The sequence below is a fragment of the Filicampus tigris genome, chromosome 1, assembly GCF_054856515.1.
Source record: "Filicampus tigris isolate MCC_2025a chromosome 1, RoL_Ftig_1.0, whole genome shotgun sequence".
NCBI classification, from domain to species: Eukaryota; Metazoa; Chordata; class Actinopteri; order Syngnathiformes; family Syngnathidae; genus Filicampus; species Filicampus tigris.
Window position 1 is genome coordinate 32,473,564 of NC_141217.1, and position 10,395 is coordinate 32,483,958.

At 42.5% G+C, this 10,395-nt stretch overlaps 1 long non-coding RNA gene across 1 annotated transcript; it reads right to left on the reverse strand.

The window, feature by feature from the left end:
• Positions 1 to 736: 736 nt before the first annotated feature.
• LOC147153624 (uncharacterized) lies at positions 737 to 9,606 on the reverse strand. The gene is made up of 3 exons (XR_015089064.1): positions 9,128 to 9,606; positions 7,797 to 7,855; positions 737 to 862 (listed from the first exon to the last, which is right to left on the reverse strand). It is a non-coding gene; the product is annotated as an uncharacterized LOC147153624 (long non-coding RNA).
• Positions 9,607 to 10,395: the final 789 nt, after the last annotated feature.

Here is a 10,395-nt window from a genome sequence, read left to right on the forward strand (position 1 = left end):
GGACTGACTGCGTCACCCGCAGCCAGCAAACAAAAACAAACAAGGACTGGCTAGTGGCTACATCACCCATAGCCAGCCCCATCCACCAGCAACCGAGTCCCTCTTAAACTAATTGCTCGGTGCCACACCTGAAAGTAATTGACTAAATTGGTTACTCTCCCCCGCTCTGATTGGATGTCTGCTCTGAACTGGTTACGAAGCCCAACAATCAGGGAAGAGCAGGGCAGAGCATACACAACTTAAACGGCCACGACTCAACGTGGGCCGTAACAGTAAAGGCCTGGGCAAGGAATTAAAATGAGTCGAGAGTTGTGATTTTTTTTTAACTTGTCTTAGAGAGGAGAGACTTCAATAGAGGGTGGGCCTGCAACACTGAAGACTTAATGGATCTTAAAATCTTAATCAGAGATGGAAAATCTAGGTCCAGACGGTAAAAACCCTGGCACAGTTTAGCTTTAATTAGCCACATGTGCTTCTATTCAACCAGCAGGTAAACTCATTCTTCTATGTTGTGCAACTACCTGATGAAATATAATTGAGTAAATTCAACCATCATTTTTTTTTCAGTGTACCCCCATGAGATTATGCCACAGTCTTAACTGTGTGAACAATGTTTTTATATTTCATCAGATGTTAAATGTGCTTCTCCCCCGCGAGATGGTACACACAATACACCACTAGATGGCAGCATTGATGCAAACATACTGGCATGAGCGCCTGCTGCTAGTGTCCACTTACAGTTGAGGAAGGGCAGGGCAAACAGGGGTGCCTCGACGTCAGGGATCTGAAACGCGACTTTTAAGTTGGGGTCGCTGGAGAGACAGTCTGAGTTTGTCTGGGCCCTCATCAAGGACAGTCGACCCTGCAGGAGACGTGACACATTGAAATTTAATGGAATTTGGTGGACGGGAAATGATTTACACCCCGTCGGTCACACATTCAGTCTCTGATAGAAGAGAAGAAAAAGAAGAAAAATCATCTTTTATTGTCGTCAACACATGCACAAGAATTTTTGTTTGTGCACACAGCAAACACATGACCGGAGCAGGGGGCAACTAATGGCCTTCTCAGACTACACGACTTTTCCGTCGTTCTCAACGGTCGCGTTGTCAGACTACCAGATAATATCGTTCTGTGTCTCGGACCGGGCGAGACGTCACACTACAAATCCGTCACCGACTCGAACCCGCGCAGTTGCAAGTTGCACAAGCAGCGGTGTAGTCATGTCGACGGAGGCATTATGCACATGTGGATTTGTTCTCTGCTCAGAAAAGGCATAAAAAAAAAAAAATTAAAAGAAAAGCGCCTATGAACATGTTCCTTGATGGTGGGGAGAGGGCACTATGGACTGTCTATTCTCCAAAAAGAACTTAAGGTAAGAAATTTGTTTAATGACGCACACCACGTTTGCTAATCAGCTACTGGCTTTGCAGTTAGCAAAGTTAGCAATGCCGAAGAACCAATCGGAGGACAACGTAGGACATGTCACACTATGCGGCAAGACGAACAAAAATTCTGACATGCCAGACTTTCATCGTGGTTGGTCGTGAAGCGTCCCAGACACCAAACGACCAGTCGTTGAGATTGTCACACTGCTCGGGCTTCGAGACACTACATTTCTCTGCCCAAAATCAGGCCTGGGTGGTTGTTCCTCCTCGTACGCGGTTAGAATTAAGGTTCGCATCAAATAAAAAAATAAGTACTAACGACACACCTTGATTGTTTTTTTTTTCTGCTTAGCTTGTCAAAAAGGAGCACATGAAAGTTATAAGAATTTATATTGTTAACTTGTTAAATTATTTTTTGTAAGATATTTGTATTGTCTACTTAATAGCATTTTCTTCTGTAGTCAATTTTAGCTCCTCACAGAATCTAAACATCGGTATTCAAATTAACAATTGATACATTTTCATCAGTCTAGACACAAGGAGATTTTTAAAAAGTTGGTTATTGCAGAATAGTGTCAAAATTTGATTATCATAAAAATGTTATGATAAAGGTCCAGATTTTTTTTTATTGCCTTGCTGTTAGACCAGAGGTGTCAAATGTATTTTTGTCACAGGCCACTTTTTGCTGTTGCACTTTACGTCTTCCGTCATTACAAGTTACTGTAAAAAGAATAACAAAAAATTCTTGCAACATCTCAACATTATTATTCATTACATATGACAATAACAATTTTTGGTACAGATCTTATCAAGGGTCATGGAAGTTGACACACATGATTTGTTTTGGTGGGCCACATAAAACGACGTGGTGAGCCCAATCTGTCCACCGGGCCTTGGGTTTGACACCTGTTTGTCAGACCTTTGATTCCTGTCTGACTCCTGTGGTTCTTTTGCAATTTGCACTTCTTGTAGAAATCAGATTAGATTGTTATAGATTGTGATTGACCCTTCAAATTATTGTTGCCACTGTGAAAATCTGTTTGAGTTAATAAATTAAAAGGTCCTATTATATAAATCAAGGGATGAAATCAGATCAAGTACGAGTCATTATCGAACGAAGTCGTCTCACTGTGCTGATTGGTAAGGACACAAATGTGATAGTTTGTGCAAGTTTGCTTTGGAATCTTAAAATGAACATTTCAGAGTAGGCAACAGGATGCTGTTCACTTCCAAAACACACTGCAGGACTGCAAAAATATTTCTCTACCATGTGCCTTAACAGTGAGCTGTCAACAACTGTACCACAAAATGCCGCTCGGCCAATCAGATGTGCAGACTCGTTAGCCAAATTGGCCAAGTACAGACATGCAACACAAACTCGGGCTGGGCAGGCTGTTTTTGTCTCGCACGGCGGATAATGGAAAGCATTAGCGTGAGCGGCTGATGCCGATGACCCTTTCTCTGAGGATGCTGGCTCTCAGTGGCCCTCAGCAATTAGAGCCTTCTGGCTGCTAATGAAGAGTTGGAAAGACGTAAGTGGAGACGAGCGGGCAGCCATCGATCGTCTGTCAGCTTGGGGCCCCGAAAAGCTGCGCATTGACAGCGCATGTTGACCTCCTCTTCTATCACATGGGAAACAGGATCTATCTTTGTCTCGCTACGCCAATTTCTTCTTCGGCAACATTAGACTTTGTTTTCCCGCGATATGCTGCCTTTTCCTTCTTGACATTGAAAAGTCCAACGTGTTAAGAATGGATCATCATAACATGCAACAGCGCTGGGTCCAAAAGGGACTGAGCTAACGCAATCATGCTAATGATTGTGATTCCTTTTAAATGATGATTTTAATATTCTTGTACTTTTGGTAGTCGATCCAGCTAAACTATGGAAATGAAAGTAATCTATGAGAAACACGGGGCCCAAATAGCATCAACATCTTTCCAAGCATTCTGGATAGAAGAATAAATAAACAGATTCACTTTGGAGTCCGAGCATGTAACAAGCGCTCAAGTGTTGGTAAGGTCAAGCGTTCACAGTCATCCTCACCTCACAGTGATTGGCATGCTAATTGAGCAGATTGCCCACATGCGCCTGGATTTGCGTTTGTTGAGAAGGACCGCATGGAGCATCTTGAGGTCAAGGAGAGAAGCTCATTTCCTGCGGGTACGGCATCAATTGGTAGCAAACACATTGCCCCCTTTTGACACTTTGCATTGATGTTTGAGGGATTCCAGTACATTTTCATCAGCTACTACTGGTAGTTTCAGCAGGGTGGGTCACATGTCAGTGGGATCGTGCGAAGATGATTACCTATCATCCCTCGGGTGGCCGACAGCATGTACGGTACATCCGAGGTGGGAAATTAATCTTGCAAAGGGGCCACCTGAAAAATAAGAACGCTTGCCGAGGGCCAAGCCAACATGCAAACCTCAAATTTGTCTATATTATTTTTAATGTATTTAGAAAAAGCATATTGTCTTGTTTCAATACATTTCTATGTGCGTTGATGTTGTATGTACTGTATTATTTTAATTTGGAAATACAAATCAAACCAAATTATAAGCGGTCATTAAAATGACATGTTTACACTTGAAAAATTTAGTGCTGTCAAGCGATTACATTTTTTTAACGAATTAACCACAAAATGTTCCATAATTGATAGCGATTAATCGTATTTTTCAATTACATTTTTGTTACAACGCTTGGAAATGATATTTGCTTGAGGAAAATCTTGGAATTCATGTGGAAAAAATTAAATGTATATTTTGATTCAAAGATTGTTCTGATAGCTCTCTTTGATCCTTGAATATGATTCTTTTCCTGCAAAACGCAACTGTTAAACGATAAACCAAAGACGTACAACTAATATAGTATTTGAATTTGGCTTTGCAAAGTGCACAAATTATGTATTTCTCCAATGATCCATCCAGCAACCTTTTAAAGTAAAATTACGTAAAAGTCTTTCTTTGCGACAATGACTCTCCTCGAAGTGTGGCTGCAAAGCGAGCAAGAGGTCAGCTGTCACAGGAAGTAAATAAAACTGAGTTAACGGGGTTGATTTTTTAAAAAAAGCGTTATAAAATTTAAATTAATCTCCTTAGTTAACGCTTTATCTTTAATTATATAGATAAGTGACAAATATTATATTATTATATATTACAGTGATTTATTATGACACATTGGTTACTTATAAGGCGGCACGGTGGTCGACTGGTTAGCACGTCCGCCTCACAGTTCAGAGGTCGTGGGTTCGATCCCGGCTCCGGCCTCCCTGTGTGGAGTTTGCATGTTCTCCCCGTGCCTGCGTGGGTTTTCTCCGGGCACTCCGGTTTCCTCCCACATTCCAAAAACATGCATGGTAAGTTGATTGGATACTCTAAATTGCCCCTAGGTGTGATTGTGAGTGCGGATGTTTGTCTCTGTGTGCCCTGCGATTGGCTGGCAACCAGTTCAGGGTGTCCCCCGCCTACTGCCCAAAGACAGCTGGGATAGGCTCCAGCACGCCCTGCGACCCTTGTGAGGAGAAGCGGTACAGATAATGGATGGTTGGATGGTTACTTATAATACACCCAATACATACAGAATGAAACGATAGATTTGCATATAGAATTATCTGGCCAAATCTTGGCCCTCTTCCACCACCATGCAGGAAGTAGGAATGTAGCTAACGTTGGGACCACTGTTGTGATTTTTGCTCGACCCTTGTTGGAAAAATAGTTCCTAGAGGGGTTGCAAAAGTCATTAAATAGAGCACAAACATCATTAAGTTGGCAACATTGCAGACACAAGTCGCCCTTGCTTGCTCCCTCGCTTGTACTAACATCCACACGTGTGCTCATAAAATAAAAACACTTAAAAACATACAAAACAAAAGCTCTACATATTTTACATTTTATTCTGACTTCATGGCGACTGTGAGGAAGGAGACTGTGGAAGGGTGTGACCTGATGCACATTCTCACACTCACTATGGGAGTTGTAAATCTCGAGAAAAGATGATGACTTCCCGAGCTTGAACGTGCTCCAACCGGCCCTTTTACAGGGAGGAAGTCCACCGGGGTTCTTTTATTCTAACAGCTGTGAAATAAGTCTGGGAGCCTCGAGGACAGTTTACAATTTCATTCAAAACAGGCGTAGATATACAAACAATTGCAATGCCGGCGCTGGGGAGAACATCCGAGCAGTCACAAATTGAAGCCGGAGCATTCTCCTCCAGAGGAACGTGTTTCTCTTCCTTCTCTTATGTTCCATCTCCGCCCCACACGTTGTTGTTTCTTCCTTATAGTTGAAACTGGTTAATACTGGCGTCATCGGGCTGGACATGCAACCGTCGCAGGAAGTGCCAATCATAACGGGACTGGTCGTGTGCGCGCGGACACAAAGAACAGCTAAGAAACGCAAAATGCCATTTTATGGTTTATAAGCAGATGCTACACCTATCAGAGACCAAAACTGAAACTATCGGCACATATAGTGACAGGTCATGTCATCTGCCGCTGTACTGTGTGCATACCTTGCGAATACCAATGAAATACTTGGAGACTTATTGTATGCTGAAGATGAGATGTATGATGTTGAAAGATATTGTAGCTGCTGGGCCTACCTCCCGTGAGAGCCCAGTAATCAAGAATGTGTGATTTAAAGACTTGTTGACTCAGCGGCAATACGGCAACAAGTCAAAATTCATGTCCAATATGAGGAAGTTGCATAAATAAGATCCTTGTTGCCCCATGAGAAATATTTCAATGAGATAAACAGGTGAGATTAGCCAAAAGTTGCTGCGGACATAATAACAAACCAAACTAGATGTTTCTACTTCAAGCCATCAAAACAACAATAAAATCTGAAAGGCAAAATATCGGACAGTTGATTCATCCAAGTTGTGTCTTTTACGACTTCAGGTATAAGCGCTCCGTAGTTGGTACTTGCCAACTGGTTTGAACTGGCTGCAAAGTGAGACGGGAGTTACCAGCAGCAGCGGTAGCAGCAAGCCGTATTGATTGGAGATAATTTAATGAGCGAGAGAGATTGCAGAGCAACAAGAGTCAGCCATCTGGCATAAAACCAATATAATGAACCTTAGCGTCAATCTGAACGGATGACCCCCAGCACCGTCGGATTCAACTTATTGCCAAGGTGCAACAATTAAGTGCAAGACTTTCTTCGAGTCGGACGCCACCCGTAATCAATGATGACAACCCGAGAACAGAACAAACGGCTTTCTTGTTTTACAAAGTTTGGCTGACGATCAACCTTTGGCTCGTCTCCACTAGTCTGACAACCAACATCAACAACAAATATCTAACTGTGTCTTGTACTTTCTTCCTCAAGGCAGGAAGGCTTGTGTGTTTTGCGTCACAATGAGCAGGAAAGCGGAAGATACGGTAAGTGGCCACCCAACGCTATACCAATGACACACACTCTCTTTCTTGCCGGGTGTAATACCGAGTCGTCTGAGTCTTATTAAAATCTCGCTCTTATTCTATGTCCTGACAGAAACACCTTTTCCGGACCTAATGGTGAGAGCAATTAAAAGCTACATGCACGCTTTTTTTTTTTTTTTTTAATCCTTACAGTTACTAGCACCCTTACACGCCTGCCATCGACCTCAAGGCTCCAACACAATAGTAATTGTTAGTAATGGCATTTGCCTTGACACTCAAATGCATTCTGTGCAATGCGTATGAACAACACAGAACAAGAAAAAGGCTTGTGTTGTAGAAAGCGTGTACAGTCTTCTCATAGATTCTAATGAGCCAATATGACATCATATTGTATGTACTTCAGCGGTTTTTCACGGGGGGGGGGGGCTGCTTCATGTTCAGTGCATGTTCACATACAGTACGGACAATGGCCGAAAATGAAAGGTATTGATCAGTAAGACTGTTTAAAGTAAGCCTCCTCATATCACCCACATGCTGTACACTCATTCAACAATGGAGATGAACAAGTTATATAGAAAAAGAAAAAAAATTCCGGACGTCACACTGCAAGCAAATACAGTGCCATTATCACGCTATGTTTCATAACATTTTCTATTCCGGCAAAGAGTGGTACTTTTCGTTATTGAAATGATTCATAAGGTCTCTTATAGTTAACTCATCATTTGCCTAATAATTGTCATTTTGTAAATTAATCAATTTTATATAAATACGGCTAATGGGTTAATTCAGTGTGATAAAGACAATGTAGTGTTGTGTTCATTTAAGGTACCATTATTTTCTTGTCTTTCGACTACAACGAGCTTTGAGTCAGGGAATTAACGGCAACCCAAATGCAGCTGCGCATGTTAACGATGGATGCATTCACAGTCCGACTTCGCACCATCATTGAATGCAGCAGAAGAGCTCAGCTTGCGAACACCACATGAGCAAACCCAGGAAACAGGTGAGCCGTGATTGGTCCTTACCTGGGCCCTGAGCGACTGTGATGTCATCTTCAGTCGACAAGTGGCAAAATGGCCGCCCTCTGTGATGGATAAAAACAGGTGGATTTTGCTGCTGAATTCATACAACCAAAAACGTAATATTAATCAGATTGCCATGTTTGGACAAGTGGGGGCACATAGAACATATTATTGTAAAAACAATTTTTGTCTTGACTTCAACTTTAAAGAAACTCTTTAGTGGATAACACTGGACACTCCTTTTCATGTCAAGCAGCCAACAAGGTGTTTATTTTTTGTTGTGCTTTTATTTATTTTATGTCGATGCTGTGCATGTCATTTGTACTGTTCTGTTGCTTTAAAAATGAAGTCCTTGCGGCCTGTGCAAGGGGTGAGCAAGGCAAAAGATGTGCGAGTCATGATCACCCATTCCACTGAACCACAACACACCATCCCAAATCTATGTGAACCAATCTGTGTTCTCTGACCTTTCCGCAGACAGCAGCGTGGGCCACCATTAATTAGTCCATTTAAAGGGGAAGAGAGCAGCCAATCAACTTGTCAACAAACGTGCCTGCGCGCTTGCGTGCATACGTACGTGTGTGCGTTAGACAAGCAAAGTCAGGCACTTCTGACGTTATTTGCTCTTTTCATGCCGCCGTCAATGCACAACCGTCACCTTACACGACAATGAGTGCCGCAGAGGATTATATTCATAATTTGCTCATGTAGTTGATAAACTACTGCCAAATCCTAAAACAAAGTCAAATGCATTATTAAAAAGGGGAAGAGCGATGTGCTCAGCACGTCCGCCTCACAGTCGAGACGCTTTACAGTGTAATGTATGCATGTATCGCTCTCTCGCCCACCGCACCCTCTCTCTCTCTCTCTCTCTCTCTCTCTCTCTCTCTCTCTCTCTCTCTCTCTCTCTCATCTGCGCCTCTTGCTGGTGCGAAACAATGAAACGATTTCTTACTGTTGCTTCACATGCAAACCAACGATTCCATTTCTGAAAGAAAATGCTTTGAATACTGAATCCAGGAGACAAAGCGGGAATCATGATCGTGTGGATGGAAGGGGGTGCCATAAGAGCAAAAAGGGGGAGTGAAAAGAAGATGGCTTGTTTCCATGGAGGAAAAAGGGGAAGGTGTGACTCGCCTCTCACTTGACTGATTACAGATGGAGAGGACTCAGCGGAGTTCTGCTGCAAGTTCCTGCTGCCTCAATGTTGAGTGTGCCTGATGCGCTCTCCCCTCCATTATGGCCCAAAGTCCACGGCCATCACACACACACACGCACACGCGCGCGCGCGCACGCACGCAAGCACGCTCACACAAAATAACAAGCACTCCCACCTATAAATCTTCAATTCTCTCCTGCAGATGGCACACCGCTGCCTTCCAACAATGAGAGGATCTTCTGGTCCTTAAACGCTGGCGCTGTACTTCATGTAAAGTAATACCAAGGATGTGGCTGCTGTCAGGGAAGTCTGTTAATTACAGTATCGGTTACAGTACATGAAAGTCCACCTCGTCGCAAACAACCATCTGGCAAATCAACTCAACTGCAGTTTTTGCTCATTGCTTGAACAAGTGCTTTGCAAAATTTGGCACGTTGCGTCAAAAACTCCACACACAAGCAAATAAGACACACCACAGGGGAATAAATCATTCACATCGATGTCAAATTGAACCTCTGCTACCAAAACCCAACAATCCCGCGATAAGATGTCATTTTGATGATAAAATGGTACCCACCTGCATCGTATGGATACACTCTCAGATCAGCAGCAACACACTTGTCTACTTTGCATAAAACACAGCAGTCTTTCATTTTCAGCTTTTTAGTCACTTCCACTGAAGACACTTTTCACAAGAACCAAAAGCTGAAATACTCAACACAAAATCGTTACTCTACAGCCGTGTCTTTTTCCAGTGGAGTCAATTCACTTCAAGCAAAAATATGTCTGATGAGGGTAATGCTCACCCGATTCATGTCGTTGAAAACTTGCCTATCTGCAAGTATTTGTTGCTGTAGCTGGAGGGGCATTGGCTACTATGACCACTATGTTCGCCATGACAAGTTTCTGCTGTTGGTTGAACGGGCGTTGGCGTCCACCATCAGCAGGTCTTCTAGCCATTCTACAGAAAAATGCAACCATAAATTGTTATTGCTTCTTTTTTACCATGTTCTACTGTATTTATCATATACAATACTGAAACATTAACGTTATCATGGTACGGTAATGTGATTTGGTACAGTAGTATGATTACTCTGGATATAGTCAAAGTAGAGTAGGGAGCTGAAAACATACTTGTTTTCTCGTCGGAATGTCCTTATTATGGACGGCTTGGATTAGGATGTTCTCTCTGATAAACTCTCTCATGTTAAGTTTATGACATGGGCCACCAAAGTTTAATCTTAAATTAAACACGCTGTGTTATATTTTGAATAGATGCGTTTTCCCAATGGTGCCCCGAGGTTTCGTTATCAAAGTGTTATGTGGTGTGAGGCAAATAAAAACGCCAGGACCCGGGAAGCAGAGATCACGAGTCACAAAAAAATACAAATTTATTTTGCACAAAATAGCAACACAAAATCACTAGACTCCGAGATAAACAAA